Source organism: Tenrec ecaudatus, chromosome 1, assembly GCF_050624435.1.
Source record: "Tenrec ecaudatus isolate mTenEca1 chromosome 1, mTenEca1.hap1, whole genome shotgun sequence".
NCBI classification, from domain to species: Eukaryota; Metazoa; Chordata; class Mammalia; order Afrosoricida; family Tenrecidae; genus Tenrec; species Tenrec ecaudatus.
Genome location: NC_134530.1, coordinates 188,847,389 through 188,868,417, shown reverse-complemented (window position 1 = coordinate 188,868,417; position 21,029 = coordinate 188,847,389). Strand labels below are relative to the sequence as shown.

At 37.6% G+C, this 21,029-nt stretch overlaps 1 protein-coding gene and 1 non-coding gene across 3 annotated transcripts in view; both read left to right on the top strand.

Annotated features, from left to right (window-relative positions):
• Positions 1-21,029, top strand: part of COP1 (COP1 E3 ubiquitin ligase) — a 199,783-nt gene that overhangs the window by 172,624 nt on the left and 6,130 nt on the right. The window lies entirely within an intron of this gene.
• LOC142437891 (small Cajal body-specific RNA 3) lies at positions 5,898-6,029 on the top strand. Its single transcript, XR_012782393.1, has one exon.

Here is a 21,029-nt window from a genome sequence, read left to right as displayed (position 1 = left end):
GTAGGAGTCAGCATCAACTCAATTCAATGGTAGTAGGGTTTTTTTATACCTAGTTTCTTTTTAGTGATTGCAATCGAGTTTACAGTACCTACTTTTATATAGCCCAAATATATCTTCAAGTAATATTGTACTGTGTCAAGTGTAGTGTAAGAATTTCTCCCTGCCATCCTTTCTGCAGTTGCTATATATTTTGCTTTTACATAAAAATCACAATTCAGTCTTACTCATTTTGCTTTAATTAGATTTTTAGAGCAATGGAAAATAAGAAAACGATGAATGCTATTTTATCTTCGTTTTGTTTCCCATGCTGCTCTTAAGTACAAGGTTCGGACCTGCGGCATACGTCTTCTCCATGGAGAACTTCCTGGAGCATTTCCCATAGACTACTTGGTTTACAGGATATTGTTGCTGCTCAGAGAATTCTGATTTGATACCTGCTCCCCTACGAAAGCACTTTGAAGATGTTACATATTATGTTAGTTCTTATACATGGTTTTTCAGGGTACATTGCTGTGATCCCTACTCTTTTAGTTCCAAGTTCCTCTCTAGGTGAAGTGGTTTTTTTTCCTGCTCTGACTGCCATTCAGATTTTCTGTCTTTAAATCTCAGCAATTTCATGTGTGGGCTTCTCCAGTAATTGGCCTAATTAGACTTCTCTGAATTTACTGCATCTGTAATTTGATGTTTGTTGTGATGTTTTGAGTATTTTCAGCCACTGCATTTTCAAGTATTTCTCCTGCCTATTGTCTCTCTTGGGATTCTAAGCATGTGTATGTTAGCTTGTTTGATTCTGTCCCATAGCTCTGGATTGTTCTGATTTGCTTTGTTTTAAAGATGGACTTGCTACATTTTGACACTAAAATATGTGCTTGAGGATGAGTATGTCCTCCTTTCTGCTGGGCCTTCAGTGTGGGAACTGTGTTAATCTAGCCGTGATTTGGGTTGTTTTTATTTTTTCTTGTTAAGTGGTCACCTTCAGTGTACAACATTATGAAGTTTTCTAGGATAATTTCTCTGTGAATTGTTTTTCTCAATGTATTTGCATAGTGTGGCTTTGGGTCTTTTTTTGCACTGTTTCCCAGAAAGAATTTGTCTCGTAGCAAACCAAATCAAACTCACTGCGGTTGAATCCATTCTGAATCATTTGTTGGAGAGGTTTGGAAAGTAAAGATAGTCTCTATTTTGATTAATAGTCCAAGGTCAGCTCCTGTGAACCTGAGTCTCGGGAGTATAAACTTCAATTGTTTCTGCCTTTCACTGAGGTTATAGTTTTTTCACTTCCAGTTCTCCTCCCTGACCATAGTGGATTTTCACCCTCAGACTACATTTTTCATTGTTATTTCCGTTGTGGGGTAGTCCTTGTATTCCATGGGCGACACAAGAAAGATGCAGTAGTCTGGACAGTGGTTGCCGGTCCCCTTCTTCAGCCACTCCCATAAGCTTTCTTAAAGTTCTTCCCGGTCGTCCCTGGTGGTGCTCATGGAGAACAAGCTCTAAGCGGCTGCGACTCATACCCTACCCTACTCATACCCTACCCTACTCATACCCTATGTTTACAGCCCTCCGGAACGTCAGTCTTTCTCTCTGGTTTTTCCCTGACTATAAGTAGATAAACCTTTGAAACAACGCCATAGTATAGTCATACTTTCAAGGTAGTCCACACTCAGTTTTAACTCTTTGCATCTTTTCATTTTATTTTCCCAGAAAAATTTTGAAGTCCCCATAGTATTGTTTTGTCGGTGACCTTAGTTCTCTAAAAGGTTCAAGAAATGTGATTATTTTGTGGTTATCAAGCTATACTGTTGTTAGGGAGGGAGCAATGTTCTTTCCACCGTGCTCCATCTTGTAGCTTGGCCCTCAAGTTTTTAACAGTGAAACACTTCTATAAATACAAACAGAATTTTTAAAAATGGTGTGTGTGTTTCTAAGAGTCCCATTAAATTATCTTAGACTTACCTCTTGCTATTTTAATTGGTATATTGCTCAGCATATTTTCAAGCTGCATTAAGAGTAAATGTATACTTTATTTCTTAAAATATTTAGAGGCAATTCCTATTTTCAATATCTGGTGTAACAATACCAGAAAATGACAAGCCTTACTTACTTTCTTCTCAGTTAGTTAAGCTGCTAGTACCCCAGCCCTCAGCCACACTGCACTTCCACATCACCGTCTGTGCCGCTGCCACCACTTATCCCACATGCAATTGTTCAATCTAGTAACAAAAGTAATTTCGACTATAAAAGGCGATTTAGTTTCGGAGTTGCTGGTAACAATAAAATTATCTATTTGAAATTTAGTTTCTAATGAAGGTTTCAATACAAATTTAGCCAGCGGCTAGATTTTACAAGTGTGGGGAAATATTCAGGCTATCTAGAAGACATGATGTGATGCAGTCTTAACCATTATGAACTTTTTAATTATTTAGTCTCAAATAATGAGTGTTTCTTTAATAATTTGTTTGACATTTTATATTCAGCAAACACATGTGAAGGCATGTTTATGCCAATTTGGCATTCTATTTGTGAACCAGGGTAATAGCTTTAGAAATGCAAACCATATAAACTATTACATTGATGAATGGATTAATTTATTTTATTTTATTAACTACAGCCTCACCCTGCCTGTACCATTCCATGAATTCAAGATCGAGTTTACTAAATACAGCGTTTTGCCATTTTCTTTCACCTGAAATTCCTTCATCATTATTGTTCCCTTGTATTTCACTCCGACTTATTCATCAAATAACAATAATGCTTTTTGTGAGATCTGATTTTTGCCACTTCCCTTTCGTTCCTTCTTTTCATCTTCGTGCTTTGTGCCCTTTATGGAGTACATCCGATCCTTTTATCCACCTGTTACCAGGTGCCCTTGATCTTTACACATCCGAAATGTGGGAAAGAGACAAAGATGGCTTCTACTTCTGTGTGATCCCGGTCCTTCAGAAAAGTTTATATCAAATTTAAAATGTACATGTAATTCCAACTTGTATGTTTTGGTTTTGACTAAAAATTAGGGGAAATTTTGATAAGTATAATATCTGCACTTGTTAATTGTTTAATCTATTTAATTGAAGAATGAAATTTGAGTTACCTCATTTGAACATTACATTCTATCTCAACTGTCAAATAGGATCTTTCAGAAAAATCAATACTTTTTTTCCCTTATAAATCATTTTATTGGGAGCTCTTTCAGCTCTTTTTTTTTTTGACATTTTATTAGGGGCTCATACAACTCTTATCACAATCCATACATATACATACACCAATTGTGTAAAGCACATCCGTACATTCTTTGCCCTAATCATTTTCAAAGCATTTGCTCTCCACTTAAGCTCTTTGCATCAGGTCCTCTTTTTTTCCCCCTCCCTCCCTGCTCCCCCCTCCCTCATGAGCCCTTGATCATTTATAGATTGTTATTTTGTCATATCTTGCCCTATCCGGAGTCTCCCTTTCCACCCCCCCCTTCTCTGCCTTCCATCTCCCAGAGAGGAGGTCACATGTAGATCCTTGTAATCAGTTCCCCCTTTCCAACCCACTCTCCCAGCATGGCCCCTCACATCCCTGGTCCTGAAGGTATCATCCACCTTGGATTCCCTATGCCTCCAGCTCCCATGTGCACCAGTGTACAACCTCTGCCCTATCCAGTCCTGCAAGGTAGAATTCGGATCATGGTAGTTGGGGGGAGGAAGCATCCACGATCTAGGGGAAAGCTGTGTTCTTCATTGGTACGACATCGCACCCTGACTGGCCCATCTCCTCTCCTAAACCCCTCTGTGAGGGGATCTCCATTGGCCGACAATTGAGCCTTGGATCTCCACTCTGCACTTCCCCCTTCATTCACTATGGTGTATATATATACATACATATATATATACACACACACATATATATGAAAAATCAATACTTAATGGCAGCAAATGTGCTTGACACAGTGGATGTATGTATGGACTGTGATAAGAGTTGTTCAAGCCCCCAATAAAGTGATTTGAAAAAGAAAAAAAGAAAAACCAATACTAACTTCTAAGTAAAAATATTATAGAAAAATTGATAGAACAGTAACTCAGCTTTCTAATCTAGTAGTAATTAATTAGTTTATTAATTATTATATATGACTCTTCTCCTTCACTTAAATAAGTATAGTATAATAACATACGATTTTAGGAATCATTCCTTTCTCTCTGTCTTTCATGATTGCTCTTTATTCCTGTATTTGGTTTTAAGGTATCATGTCTAAACTACCCCTTACACTGAAAGGCTGTTTTCCCCTTCACCCAGAACTTGGCATAGTGATTCTTTACAACCTTACTTTTGTTTACTAGCACAAATGACCTAGTACATTAAGAAAGATTCTTCTTTGCACTATCTGTTCTCCTTCCTCTTTTGAACATGTACTCAATGCTGCTCATGGATCTGGATTGTCCTGTTCACTCTCTTCTGATTATCTAGATCTCCTAGCCTTTCCAACACAGCCTTTAATTTTCTGTTTCTCACTTGGCCACCTTATATCCCATTGTTTGTTAGTTTCTCACAACTACTATTCTTCTGTAGCATACACTCTACCTCCTGCCATTATTATTTTAATGTAATTGTTTCTTTACCAAGATCAGTTTTACCCAGTTATACTTTTAAATTCTACTTTGAATTTAAAAACAAAAAACACCAATGGCAAGAACTATATGGGTTTCTGGAAAGAGTTTAGTTGTAATAAAATCTACCTAGTCTGGGGAATATGCTTTAATAAATTTTATAGGATTATGATATACTAACGAAAATTATGCAATAATAAAGTCATTGCTAGAGCCAACTACATTTTCATTATAAAGAACTTCCTTAGGTTACAATATTTTATTAGGAATAGGGAGCATGCATTTGTATGGCTCCTAGTATATACCAGTTACTTTTTGCTTATAGACTATGTATACTTGAGTATAAGCCGACCTAGATATCAGCTGAGGCACCTAATTTTACGACAAGAACTGCATTAAAAATGTGCTGAAAAGCTCGGCTTGTACACAAATATATATGATACTCTGCTTTGTTATCTTGGAAGTGTTACAAAAGCTCTCATGAAGTTCCTAAAATCTCTGTTTGTTGGAAGAAGTTAGGTCTCTAGAGATGGTTAAGTAATGATGTGACAGGACGAGGTCTCCATGTATTCAATTCCTTGTTGTTTTTAACTCTCTTACATATGCACCACAGCCTCATCTTTTCCCATGGAGCAGCCTGTGGGTTTGACCTGCCCACCTTGTGATTAGCAGTAGTTACCTAGTAGCAACATCTCTGCTCCTTCCCTAAAATAGTTTGAAATCTCTTAGCGACAGTATGCTGGAGGAACTTTGAAAAGTATGCTATTAGGAACTATGCAATCAAGGTCCCTTGCTTCAAGACTCTGCTAGGCATCATTCAGCAATGCAGAATCCCTTTTCCCTGTTAGATATGCCACTGCAAGCACAAGGTGCCTAATTAAGCTGACACAGGAGCATCCAGGTATTGATTGGCCTGGTGGAAGTTGTATGTGCCTGAAGATAATATTTGAGTGCTGTGTGGCTAGGAAAATTAAATTGATTGGAATGGCTTGTTGAGCGAAGGAAAGACCTTAATATTGCTTTGGAAAGTATTGGGATTGAAGGAGGAGGGTGAAATATGTGTAATGTTTACATGTGTCTCTGCTCTCCTCCTTGTGCATGTTCTTTGCAGCCTTTTCTTTCTGACTGAAGATAACTAAATGTGTCTTTTTAATGGCCCTCTCTCTGTTATCGGAATCCTGTGGGTTTGTTTGTTTGTTTCTTTAGCTTAGCTGAATGCTTTAGTCTATTTAAATGATATTTTGTTGCAGTCAGGAAGTCGGCATTGAAGAAAATAGGATAGCAACCAGCTTTTTAATAAAGCACCCCCAAAATGGAAGCTGCAGGAACTATGTGGGCAAATAAGAAATGCCTTTGTCTACAAAATGCAGTGATCCTTTAGAAATATGGAGGGCTCTGTCTTAGGACAACTGACTAAGGCTTGCTCGTTCCCTTCCATACAGCCTTTAAACACAGCATTGCAGGTACTGCTTTCCTTACTATTTAATACATTTCTATGCTTAATAGAGTGTGCTAGACTATTAAGAAAATAGGTAACCATGTAGGATTGTTTCTGTATCTATCTTAGCTGTTTAGTTTTTTTTGTGGGGGGAGGTGTATTACAGGTTTTGAATTATGAGTACCATTGTTAACTGGTTTAAATACTTTTCATCAAGTGGTATGAATAGGAGCAATAGCAATTTTCCTGAGGGTCTGCACTATAATATCCAATCAAAGGTTGCCAGTAAAGGTCAATCAATGTTTTAGGCTTTAGGGAGTTAATCAAAATAACTTCTATGGCATTTTCCTTATTAGGAGGAATTGGTTGATTTTTCCCAAAATACAGTTTACACAATCCTTGTATGATCTCTTCAGTCTGTGATCTGAGTTCAGAAATAACTAGTTTTTAGGGAAACATTCATATTTGCTATTGAATTTGAAATCTGAGTTTTTCATGATGTGGGTTCTGCTGGAAGTTGAGGAGGCAGGGCGGAAAGCTGCAGTGGTGGTGGCATTTCTTACACCCTGGGGTGTGATGTACAGCACCAGGCTGTGCTATAAACAAGCCACAGCTGGGCTACTTTATCACTAATCCTGTGAGGGACCTGGCTTAACGTTCTAACATCTCCATATTTCTTACCCTGAACAGTACTGCAGTTGGTTGTTGAATAAGTTGCCATATTTCTGTAGGCAGAGGTCCTTAATCTGTACTGTTTTGTATTTTTAAATTTTAAATTTCTTATCCAGTTCTATATTATTGCTCTGTATCTTTGAATGATACGTTCTGATCTGCCCGCAGCTGATATTCGGGTCGGCTTTTACTCGAGTATATAGGGTCATTAACAGAGTATATATGGAATGTTAACAGTGTTTTGTATACTGCAACCAGTAGCATCGGTTGCACATTTTGCATTCCTTTTTAGTTGTTGTGAGAGTTCACATCTCGATCCTCATAATATAAATGTTAAATTCTACTCTCGTATCTGTACTGTTATATTTAAAGATTGGTTATACCTATAACTTATGTCCAAGGAATTATGATAGACTAAAATCAGGGACAGCGAAATATTTGATGGAATAACTGTACAACTTTGTGTATATGTGTGTGTGTGATAGAAAGGGATTTATAATAAGAAATGGCTCATACAGTTGTTGACAGTATTACTTTTTTTTATAATAGGTTTGTGCCGTGCCAGACTGAAGAGAACCCGCCTTGTGCATACTCTTAATTGTGCACAGTTAATTTTTAAAAATGCATCTTAATAACAGGGAGGAAAGTGGGCAAGCGTTGGGGTCAGGGAGGAAAAATGGAATCTATTTTAGACTTGATTCTTGGGGAAAGTAGACCATTTCCTTCCCTTTCCTTTTTTCTTCTCCCCTGCTCTTTTTCATGTCTATACACAAATACCTTTCTAAACTGTCACTTAGACATATTTTTAAACTATTTTGGCTTTTAGGGACTCAGTGTATTTCAAATGTAGTATCCATATATGATGTGTGAGGGTTAAGTCTCTTCTGACCACAGTAAATACCTAAGACCCCTTGCTCCTACCATTCAGAAGTAGTAAATTAGAATGGGGCCCAGCTCAGTATGATCCAATTCAGCATCTGCATATTAGATTTATCTTCACATGTTGACTACTGGCTTCATTATTCTGTAGCTGTGGATATAATGTGGACAAATAGCAAAGTCTTTTTATGACCATCTTTTCTCTTTGTAAAATGATGATAAAAAATAGTATCTTTTTTGGAATCTTCCACAGATTAAGAGAAATAATCTATATAAAGTTTCTGGGCCAATAGCAATCAATAAATAGATAACTGATGGTAGAATTTTTTAAATCCCTCCTTCAGATAGTAAAAAGAGACATGAGGTAGTTCACTTTTTAAAGTAGCACAAAGAATGTTTTATTGTGTTGCTGTGCTACACTCATAACACAACTAATTGATGCAGCCGTGAGTCCTTTTTAGAGTGACGCAGAGCATAGCTAGTATTTTAAGCTCAAGACCTCTTTTTGATGGGCTGTAATTGTGAGCGTGTTCTTTGTTAGACCTACTTACGTCAATTTTGAAAAACCACGTGCTCAAAGAAAGGTCACAGGCACATAGAAACAGACTAGCAAGTGGCATTTATTTATAAATCTTTGAGGATCATCTTGGGCCCAGTATGTGATTGTCTTTAAATGGACTCTCACATGTTGCCCATGTGAGGCAAAGATGGATGCCAATGTTAATATAAATATACTGATGGTTAAATAGAGGGGGACTTTCTGAATCAACCCCAGATAAAAATGACATACTTATAATTCTGAAAAAGCATAAATCAATCAAGAGATTATCTACTAAAAAGTGGTTTCCAGCAAAATGGCAGCACTTTAATTCAGTATTTCCCTTATCTCTTTTGTGTTGAAATCAAAGGAGTGCCATGGGAGAGTGTATAAAGGCTTTTTTGGGATGTTTTGAATGAAAAAAAAAAGAGTAGAGAAATCCGACCGTTGAATAGTTTTGCTTAAAAGAGCATTGACTGAAGGAAAAATGTTAATCTCTGCATATAATATCTGTGTCTCATCTCAAGGGAGAGGAAAAAGATGTGCGTAAAGCAACTGTAGGTCAAACAGAAAACTTGGAACTGTTCTGTGGCTTCAGATTCCTAAGTGGCAGTCGGATTTGACCGAATATTGAGTCCATGGAACTCCTAGGTGGAAGAAAAACATTTTAATTTTCCAGATGCAATTGGGTTACAAATAATACCTCCCCGACCAGAGAGAGAGAGAATGCAATTGCCTTTACTTTCTGTGTATAATCTTGGCATAGAAAGACCTAAAGTGGGCATGGTCTTGTGTTTTTACAACACTGGAATCATCATATCTCTTTCCTGGGAGTGTGGAAACTAGAAAACTCATAAAGAAAGAGAGTGCCTTAGCTTGAATAAAATAAAAGTCTTTATGGAAAGGATATTAAAGAATTAACATATAATATACACTGGGTTGTTTTTGTTTGAAGCCTCTATTCCTCGGGTTTTTGTTTACTTCTTCCTCAATGTTTCCTTCAGGAAGAATGTTCCATTCCACCATTTTCATCACTGTTCTTTGTCCTCTAGGGACCTGCACTCCCACATAACTGTGTGCTGTACATAGAGATTTGCCGTTTCCATTATGCTAAATGCTTGTCTTAAGGGCTGAAATGAATGTATAGTTTTAACTCAGTGGACACTTTTAAGAAGAAAATTCAGTGCTTGCAGGACAAATTGTTGAAGGCAGAACCACTCACATTCATTTTCACTAGACAGTCCAGCTGCAGCTCTTGCTTTTAGAGGCAAACATGAATAGTCCTCCAGTGTATTTTACATTTACCCTGTCACTGTTAGGATTCGGCTGTTTGAAAGAGGGACTCAAGCTTTGAAATCATATTCCTAGACCTTTTTCCTGAGGCAACAATCTAAAAGGAGCGTGCCTTCCTTTGTTGGACAGCATAGGCTACACAGTTGTTCTGGGAAAGAGAATATTTCTGAATATTTTTGGATCCTTATTTGGCAAAGTAGTCCTTTTATTTGAGGTTCTATTTGAGGCAGGGGTGATGGGGGAGAGGCACGTGTCTTGATACCGAAACATATTATCAAAAGAGATTAGTCCTTGGAGAAGGACATCGTGTTTGGTCGAGTAGACCCCTTGACACGATGTGTTGACACCAGGGCTGCAACACTGAGGTCAAACTAAACAGCTGTGAGCATGTGTGCAACCACAAAATGGCACATTGTCCAGCTCTACTCTATCCTTGAAAGTATTGTTATGTTTGATACCAATGTTGTAGCAAATGTGTCAGTCATCTTATCTAGAATCCTCCTCTTTTTCACTTCCCTTCTACTTTACCAAGTACTGTCCTCCAGGAACTGTTCTCTCTTAGTAACTTGTCTAAAGTACAGGAGATGAAGGTTTGCCCATCCTTGTTTCTAAGAGCATTCTGGCTGTACTACTTCTGAGACATGTTCTTCTGGCAGTCTATATATAGTATTTTACATACTCTGCTGGCACCACAATTCAAATGCATTGGCTCTTCTGTGGTCTTTCCTATTCACCTTTCACATGCACATAAGGCAAATGGACCCACCTTGGTGGCTCTAGTCTGGTGCACCTTAGTCTTCAAAATGTGTCCTTACTCTTAAACACTTTAAAGAGGCCTTGTGTAACAGGTCGTCTCAATGCAGTGCATCCTTAGACGTCTTGACTGCTGCTTCCATGGACAGTAACTATGAATTCAAGCCAGGTGAAATCCTTGATGACTCCATTTCCCTCCTATTTGCCATGTCCTTATTGCTCAGTCACTTTGTGAGGACTGGGATTTTCACTACCTTGAGGTGTGCAATCCTTACCAGCCTTGATCTTCACCAGCGAGTGGTGTGCATTATCTTTGCTTTCAGCAAGTGTGGTTGTCTCATCTGCATATACCAGGATATGAATAAAGTCTTCCTCCATTCTTGATGTTGAGTAGGGAGGCCAAAAGACAGCTCAATGCAGTGGGTTACCCTGGGATCCTAAACAAAACAGAACAAGATTCCATAAAGGACAGTTTGGGAACAGCTGGTGAACTATGAGAGAACATTGGTTATTCTTGTTAACTGATGATAAGTCAACAACTACAGAATGAAATACTCCCTGAACCTACTACATCATCACAGCTACAGGCATGTTCAGGCCAGTCATTGTCGCCAGGATTGGCTTGGCCTGTCAGCAAGGTATGCACGGGAATCTTATACGTGTGTACTCACCAATGTGTACTGAAGAATTGCACATTTTCCTTCCACATCAAAGATTCTGCTGTAGATAAAGCTGGTACCTGTCTCCTCTAAACCTATCAAAGCCGCTCGTGTTCAGTAAGCAAGCTTGTGTCATCTGTATCTCTAAGGTTGTTATTAAGCCTTCCTCCTACCTTGACACCGCATTCTGCTTCTTATAGTTCCATTTTTCAGCTATTTGTTCCTCAGACAGATTGAATTGAGTACACTATAAGGATTCAACTTGAATATATATCTTTTTTTAATTATAAACCACTCAGTATTCCCTTGTTCTGTCCAAACTCCTCTCTTGGCTCATGTGCAGGTTTTGTGTCAGCACGATCACGTGCTCTGTAATTCCTCTGCTTCTCAAGGACGTCCTAGTTGATTCTGGTCCCCACGGTGGAATGCCTTTGCGTAGTCAATAAAACCCTGATGTTCTCTGCTGTAAGCCATCTAACTGCCAAAATGATACCCGTCTTCTAAATCTGCCGTGAGTTTCTGGCAGCTCCCTGTCACTGTGCTGCTGCCATCCTTGTTAAATGATCTTCAGCAAAATGGTACTTGCATGTGATATTATTATATTCTGTGAGTTACCTTTCTTTGGAATGGGCACAGATAAGGATCTCTTCCAGGTGACTGGCTAGGTGATTGACGGCATCGCAGATTGTTGGTATGTGTGTGAGTGCATGGAGACCTTTCCGCTGGTATCCGGTCAGCTCTCGAGCCCTGCTTCTCTCTAATCTCAGCGCAGCTGAAGCTTCCTCCTCCGGTGCTGTCGCATGTTGATCACATGCTACTTCTCCAAGTGGTTGAATGTTGACTGGTTCTTTTGGGTACAGTGTCTCTCTGTATTCCTGCCATTTTCTCTGGATGCTTCCTATTGCCTTCGGTATTTTGCATACAGACTCTTTCAATATTGCAATGAGAATTGAATTTTTTTTCTTCATTTTTTTGAGCTTGATAAATGCTAAGTGGTGCTATAAATAACTCCAGGTCTTTGTATATTTCATTATAAATCTTTACTTTGTTCTCTCATGCTTCCCTTTGGAATTTTCTGTTCAGCCTTTTTACTTCATCCTTTCTTTAGCTTTAGCTACCCTACATTCAAGACTAAGTTTCAAAGTCTCTTCTGCCATCTACTTTGGCCTTTTCCTTCGTTCTTTTTTAATGACCTTTTACTTTTGTGTATGATGTTCTTGATGTTGCTTTCTTTTGTGTTTATTGAAGATGGTGGAATATTCTAACTCATCTCTCCATCAATAGGAGAAACCATAAGGTTTTCACGGTTGTGATCTTTAGGGCAGCAAGCGGCCACATCTTTCTCCTCTGGGGTCAGTGGATGAGCTTGCAGCACTTACCTCTCAATTAGCAGCTAGGTGCTTTAACCACTGTGCCACCTGGGCTCCAGTCAGTGGCCTACGGGAAGATCACAAGGTTGATGTGTGTTTAACTCTATAAGAAACTGTCCTTTTTCTTTACACAGAAAAGTTATATTAGTTTATACTCCTACCAGCATCTTAGCCATCTCGGGGTGGCACAAACAGTGAAGTGCTCAAGTACTAGCTGAAAGGTGGATGGTACAAGCCCAGCCAGAGAAGCTTCAGAAAGTAGACCTGGTGATGTGCTTCCATGGAGTGGAGTGAGCTGTATCCGGTCACCAGTGACTGACAGTAATGTCAACCCGCATTGGAGATTGTTCCACTTTCTTATCAATGCTTGGTATTGTCTGTCTTTTTAGGTTTAGTATGGTATTTTTAAATGCTTAGAATTCAGTTTTTTTATCTTATGATTTTTGTGTCATAAGAAATCTTGGCCAACCTCAAGATTACACAGATTCTTCCAAGAAGTTGTATGGTTCTAACTGGAATTCATTTTGAATTAATTTTTGAATGATGGTGATGAAAGGGTAAATTTTATCGCACACACATACAAAGGTAAGTTTAAAATATTGCTGTTAGGATGCCAGTTCATGCCTGAACAGGTTGATCCCAAACAAAGAGCATTATAAGTGTATCTGTGATGAATGCGAGGCTGCAGACACGTTCTCTCAGCAAGTAGGAGGGTACTTAAAAAAATTGTCCATTGTCCTTTTAATTCCATTTATTTTCACAAACTTTTGAAGCCACCTCATATACCTGTCTTACTCTTACTAACGTGCCTTAAGCAAAAAAGATCCCAATCAAACCTGTGGTTTCCTAAGGGGTCTGCTAGGCCAGCCAGTTAACTTTAAGGCAAGAGAGCAACTCAGAAAGTTATGGCAACTGTTTTGGGAACTCCCAGAGAGATAATTGATACATTTTCTCAAATAACACAGGATAATCACTGAGGCTTATTAAAGAGAAGTTTGGAGAAAATTAGAAATTGAATTGCTGAGACAAAAACAGGAAAATTACAATGAGGAATTTTTTTTCCCCCCAGTCACAACAGTGCAGGACTCATTCTTCAAAGGAAGTCAGCATTGTCGTGCAAGAAGTTTATTGGGAACCTTACCTTACATTAACCCTGATCTTGTCCCTTCCAGCTTCTTTTTGCTTCCAAAAGTCAAACAATATTTTAAAGCAACACAATTTGAGTTCCTTGAGAATGACAAAACTAAGTTTGACGTGATGAAATACAAGAACTCTTTAGGGAAAAGTTAGAGAGATGGTAATACTGACTTCACACAAGCGTATTGGCTACAAGGAGGATGCGTCCAGAAAGTGTCTATCATTGTATTATATGTGTGTGTGTTCCACTTATTTCAGCAGTATCTTTAAAAATACTGACCTATTATCTAGCTTGCTTCAAAATTAGTTTATTAATTATACATCTATATACATGCTTTCTATTCGGTATTCGGTTCCTTTGTTTTAAATATCTATTCTTATATTACCACACTATCTTGATAACTGAATCTTTGTAATAGGACTTAAAATCATTCAACTCCTCCAGTTTTGTTTTTCTCTTTCAAAATTGTTTTGACTGTTGTAACTCCTCTGTGTTTCCATTTGAATTTCAAAACCAGCCTATCCATTTTTAGTAAAAGAAATGCTGAGATTTGGTTGGGATTGTTGTACACTATAAATAATTTAGGGAAGAAGTGACATTGGAACCTTCGTGAGCCATATGGCATACCTATTTATTTAAGTATTCTTTCATATCTCTCACCACTATTATAATTTTCAATGTACAGATATTAAATATATTTAAGGTTATCCCTATTCATTTATATTTTTGATGCTACCAGAAATTGTGCTTTTAAAAACTGTTTGATAATAATTATCATGGCAAGCTTATAGATAAAAATTAAGTTATAATGTAATAATCATTATATATTTAATCATTTTATTGGGGGCTCGTCCAACTCTTATCACAATCCATCCATCCATCCATCCATTGTGTCAAGCACATTTGTACATTTGTTGCCATCATCATTCTCAAAACATTTGCTTTCTGCTTGAGCTCTTGGTATCAGCTCATTTTTTTGCCTCCCTCCTCGCTATCCCCCTCCCTCATGAACTCTTGATAATTTATAAATTATTATTTTGTCTTATCTTACACTGTCTGACATGTCCCTTCACCCACTTTTCTGTTGTCCATCCCCCAGAGAGGAGGTTATATGTAGATCCTTGTAATCGGATCCACCTCACCCTCCCTCCACACTCTCAGTATTGCCGCTCTCACCACTGGTCCTAAGGGGTTCATCTTCCCTGGATTCCCTGTGTTTGCATTTCCTATTTGTACCAGTGTACATCCTCTGGTCTAGCCAGACTTGCAAGGTAGAGTTGAGATCATGATAGTTGGTGGAGAGGAAGCATTTATGTTTCATCATTGCTACACTCTACCCTGATTGGTTTTCCCCCCTCCCCCCCCCCCGAACCTTCTGTAAAGAGATGTCCAGTTGTCTACAGATGGGTCTTGGATCCCCAATCTGCATTCCCCCTCATTCACAATGAATAATCATTATATATTACAGCACTGTTGAATTTTATTCATTTTAATGGCTCTTAAAAATGTATTGAAAGTTTTATGTACTATGACATTAATGAATACATTTTACTTCTCTTCTGATTGTTTTTGCCTTTTTTTTTTTAACTTGAAAACAGTGTTGATTAGAAATGGTAAGAATAAGCATCCTTACCTTGTTCCTGATCTGAGGGAGAAAGGATTCAACATTTCACTACTAAGCATTAGGTGGGAATGTTTCATAGGTATCCTTCATTACCTTGAAGAAGTTGTTTTCCATTTTTTCTTCCATTTTTAGTTGACTTTGTTTGTATCGTTAATGGGCTTTGAATTTTCTTAAATGCATTTCCATAGTCACTTGCAATCATGTGACTTTTCTCCTGCTATTATGAATTATATTCATTGGTTTATTTTAACATTAAAATAATAGGAATACCTGGATAAATCTCACTTGGACATAATGCATTATTCTTACCAAATATGGCTGAGTTTGTTAGTTTATTTACTGGTTGGTATTTTGTTCAAATGTTTGTATCTGTATAAAACATTGGTACATATATATTCATATATTTATATGTTTGATGATATTTTAATATATAATGTTTAATCTCTGGATTAGTTTGGCTCATAAAACTAATTCAGAAATGTTTTTTCACTTTCCTTACTTTCTGTTTTGTCATATTTGTAGTTTTATGCCTTTCATAGAATATATTTCATTTATGTATTCAGTTTGTCATTAGGTTGTTCATAATAATTTCTCTTATTCTAATATGTTAAGATTACAAGGATTAGGGATTCCAGAACATTTTTTTGTGCTCATATGGAACTTACACATAAAACAAGAGACCGAAAGGGGGGATACCCCGTGGTTCAGAATTGGAAAAGGTGTGTTTCAGGGTTGTATCATTTCACTATACTTATTCAATTGGTATTTGAGCAAATTATCCAAGAAGCTATAGTATATGAAGAAGAGGAGGAGGTGAAGCACTTGCCTGAAGAAGAACAGAGACTACAGCCTTCAGTATGGATTGCAACTCAATGTAAAGATGACAGATATCCTCACAATTGGATCAATAAACAGCATCAGAAGAAGGATTGAAGTTGTTACAAATTTCATTTTACTTGGATCCACAATGTTCATGGAAGCAGTAGTCAAGAAATCAATGTTTTGCCTGGGAAATCTGCATAAGAAGACCTCTTTAAAGTATTGAAGAACAAGAATGTCAACTTTGAGGACGAAGGTGCACCTCCCCCAAGTAAGGGTACTTTCAGTCACCTCATATGCACGTGAAAGGTAGACAGAGCATAAGGAGGCTGCAGAAGAATGGATGCATTTAAATTGTGGTGTAGAGGATTAAGCAAACCAGGAGCTGCCAGAAGAAGATCAACCAAGTCTGTCTGGGAAGTACACCAGACTGCTCCTTTGGAAAAAAGAGCTTAGAATTTTACATTATAAATTACTGAGATTTGTAGTCTCACACATAGTATATCTCATTAAGTATTTCTTATGTACCTGAAATAATGTGTACTGCAATTTGAGTAAAATTTCCTGTAAAAGTTCAATTTGGTTTTGATCATGTTATCAGGTTTTTTATGTCTCCATTGATTTTCTGTCTAGTTATTCTTTGAATTATTTAAAAACAGCTGTTGAAATAGCCAACCATAAATGATCTGTTCCACTCGGTTCTGTCGGTTATTCCTTACTATCTCTTGAACCTTGTTATATCCATAGAAAAAAATTTTTTTTAATTTACCCTTATTCAATTATGAATTGAACCCCCTCTTTCCTTAGTCATATTTCTTTTCCTAAATTCTGCTTTCCCCCCACTATTAATGTAGGCAGCCATTTCAGCGTTCTTTTGCTGTAATATATTTCACTTATAGTCATGTTATAATTATCCTAATTTAATTATATTACTATTTGCTTTAAATAAGCAGTTATAGATTTTTCATTTTAAAAATAGGAAAACAAATATTTACCATTTCTGTAACTCACCAATATTTTGTATAGCTAAGTTTTCATGTGGCATATTTCCCACTGGTCTAAACAACTTCCTTTAACATTTCCTGTAACACAGGTCTCCTGATTCATTAAAAAAGAAATTACCATATATGCTCGAGTATAAGCTGACCCAAATGTCAGCCGAGGCACTTAATTTAACCACAAAAGCTGCATTTAAAAAAATGTGCTGAAAAACTGGGCTTACACAGGAGGACATACGGTATCTTTAATTTGCCTGGAACAGTCTTTTTTTAAGTAATTTATCTAGATGAACTGTTTCTCCTTTCAGCTTCTTACATATACTGTCCCGTTTTCCTTTGGCTTTCTTTGTTTCCATTGCCATGTCAAATATCTTGTTTGTGTGTAGTGCCTTCCCCATCCCCCACCTCTGGCTAGTTTATTTCTATATTATTATTACTGGCATTCAAAATTTGTATCTTGATCTGCAGTTGGATTTTTATTTTGAGACGTCAAGGAAGACTCCTTAGATTTTTGACTTTGCTTTCAAATTTGGAAAATGTTAAGCTATAGTCCGTTTACCCCCACCCCAATCTTCCCTATTTGAGTCCAGTTAGTTATATATAGGTTAAATCACTGTTGTCTTAAAATTCACTAAAATTCATCTTTTTTTTTTTTCACTGTGTGCCCTTTTCCATTTCATTTTCGATTTTCTTCCTGACTGGTCAAATTTCCCTTTGTTTTCTTCTCTACTGTCTCATCCCGCTATTTAGTCTATCCAATGGATTTTTCATTTCAGATACTCGATTTTTAAAATGGAGAAGCTCCATTTGGTTATTTTATGTTTTAAATTTCTTTTATCTAAGTTGAATGTTTGCTTTCAGTCACTGAACATAATTAGAATACCTCCTCTAAGAGTCTTTTTTATTTCTGGTTATTTTTGCCATTTCTAGCTATGTTTTAAATTCTCTTCCCCTCTTTAGTAGAAGTCACATGGATTCCCTCTTAAAAGTTGCACACTGGGAATGCATCACTATCGAATGTTTATGTTTCGATAACTTCTTGTAGGAGTGTTCAATTTGGTTTGGCAAAAAGTTAAACTTTGCAGATAAGTTTGTTTATAAACTTTATTATGAAGATAAAGTATCAGGGAGGAAATTTTTTAGTCAGTCTGGTGTGTGTGGCAGCTTCTCTAAATTCTTCCATTGTAATGCATAAAATAGCCAAGGACAGTCCATATGCAGGTCACCATAGCTATGTTCCCATCAATCTACAGTTGATGCGACCATCAGCCCACAGGCCATGCTTTTCCATTCTCTAGTCTGAAGAAGCATTTACTTCAAGAGTAGTTGAGACTTCCTATAGTCTGACTTTTCTGGGGCCTCTACTGTATGCTCTGCTTGTGAAATGAGCCCTCTTCATTCTGGTGAGAATCCATGTATCTCGTAGCACTTTGTGAATCAGGAATCTGTTCATTGTAAAGGTCCTCATTGTTAGCCTTTTCTCATTCACAGTTGTTTACCTAATCTGGTGTATTTTTAAACTTAAAAAATTATTTTATATTTATTCACTTAGGTATTTTTATTTATTTATATTTTAAATCATTTTATTGGGGTTCATACAACTCTTAGCACAGTCCATATATCAATTGAATCAGGCATGTTTTTACATATGTTGCCCTCATTCCTTTCTAGACATTTACTTTCTATTGAGCCCTTGGTATCAGCTCTTCCCCACATCTTCCCTCCCCCCCTCCCCTATAACCCACATTGTTATTATTTTCATCTGTCACACCAACCACTGTCTCCCTTCCCCCATGTTTTCTGTTGTTCTTCCCCCTGTAGAGGGGTGTATGGTTATGTGTCAATCATTGCCATCAGTTTCGCCTTTCTCCCTTCCTCTCACCTTCTTCCCCCTACCCTTCTGGTATCACTATTCCCACTCCTGTTCCTGGATTCTGTGTCGTGAGCTCCCATCCCTTTCTATTCCTGTGTACATGTTCCGGTCTAGTCTGAATTGAGAAGCAGCACTGGGGTCATGGTAGTGGGGGGAAGTGAGGAAGCCTCAAGGAAACAGAGGAATATAGTATGTTTCATCGATGGTTTACTGCACCCTGATGACTCATCCCTTCTCTGTGGCCCCTCTAGGGAGATTGTTCCACTGTCTGCAGGTGGGCTTTGGATCTCTGCTCCAGCCCCCCTCCTTCTCAATACATTATTTTTGTTTGTTATGTATCTGTTGGTTCCGCTTGCCCAGTCCCTATGACTCCTCATGATCGCACGGGCAGTGTGCTTCTTCCATGTGGACTTGTTGTTTCACTGCTAAATGGTGGCTTGTGTAACTTCAAGCCTGTAAGACCCCCCAAACACTATATCTTTTTTAATAGCCAGGTACCATCCACCCTCTTCAACTCATTTTGTCTTCAGTGATTGTGTCGGGAGAGTGAACACTTCAGACTGTCAATTGGCTAAAACCAAAGTGCTGTTGTATAGAGGGAGGGTATGAACAGAGGCCCAAAGTCCATCCCTTACCTCAGTGTATTGCCGTATAAATATATGTACATGGGCCAGTTCCTCTTTTTGTGGATTAATGTATTTATATATGTATACACTGCTATGTTTATACCTCTATCCAAAACTTTTATTTTTATGTAGCTTTTTTCCCATGTTACTGTTCCCTACCAATTCGAGCTGCTCTGCAGCTACCCCACACTCCAGTTCTGTGTTCTTAACTAGCCAGCTATGCTCTGCGTAGATTCCTCTGGGTCTTGTGTGAATTCCCATCTCTTGCTTCACAGTCAGAAATTGCATCTGAGCATAAAGCCAGGAAGTTCTAGGAATTAGCTCATTTGTTTCCCTTTGCTTAGTCCTGCGCTGCCTGTTGCCCAGTATGTTTATATGTTCTGTTCAGTTTCTTAGTTCTTCGTAGTAGAAGAATAAGTCAAGTACCATTTGCTGTGTCACAGCCTGAAATGAAAGTTGAGGGGATTTCAAATGTTGTTGGAAAAATGGAATCAAAAGAAAATGGGGTTTTTTCATGAACTTTTTGACACTCGAAGTAAACTTAATCACATTTAAAATCAATTATGCCTGTGTCTAGAAATAAGTCTTTCAGTTACAAAATAAACAACCAATTGTTCTCAATGTGCTCAGTGTCTTCTATGTCACCCTGAGTCATTCTGACTCGGCATGATGTGCCATGGGGGTCAGAGGAGAATATGCCCCGGAGGGTCCTCAGGGCTGCTTTTGGCAGCAGGTCTCCAGACGATCCACGGATACCTCGAAATAGGCTGCAGTTGTCCATTTGAGGTTAATATTCAAGCACTTAACTGTTCGCACCACTCTGTGGTATAGCTAATGGCTCTTCTGTAATTAAGCTAACAAAGAAAATGGTTACAGGAGATGTTTTATTTTATAGTATTATTGGCTTGAAAAGCAAGTTGCTGAATGTTTATCTTCTATTTATAAAATAATATATAAACTCTAATTTTGATCATTGAGGTTATAGATAGTTTTAAAGTTTTCTTTTAGTGTGTCTATTTTCCAAAATTTCTGATGATAATTAATTTAACAGTAAGATTAAAGAGTTAATATGTTAATAATAAAAATAGACTATTAAATTTTCAATTATATTTTTTAAATCTTTTCAAATTAAAAGCAAAACAGCGGATAAACTATTAGCTTCCAGGAAAGAGGGAAATTACAATGAGAATTACTGATTAGTATTTTTATTTTATTTAGCAAGTAAAACAGTCCATTGAGCTGAAATTTATTTCCATTACGATGCTGACATACTATGGCTGCAGATTGGAATTACTAGTCATTCAAAATGCAAACAAGATTTTTCAAACCCTATAGTACTAACTTTGTATATTTCATTTCTGTATAGCTAAGCTAGAGGTAAAATATCTGGCACTTTTTTGTGTGTAATCCGACTTTTATGAAGAAAAGGGAAGTTTCAGGTGTTCACAGGAAATCCCAAAAGATAGGAGGGGTGGAGGGAGAGAGAGAGAGAGAGAGCAGAGAGGAGGAGAGGGGGGGAAAGAGAAGGGAGAGGGAGGGAGGGGGAGAGAGAAGAGAGAGAGGAGGGAGAGGGAGAAAGAGGAGGAGAGGGAGAGACAAATCTGGCACTTTTTAATTGTTCCCACTGTCGCATGCAATAGTTAATTTATCTTAAGCTGTCTAAATTTATCTTAAGCCATCTAAATCACTTTTTCTTAAGTATATGATCTTTGATGAGAGAAAAAACAATGTGGTATCTCTCCCTTCCCCATTATTACTTTGAG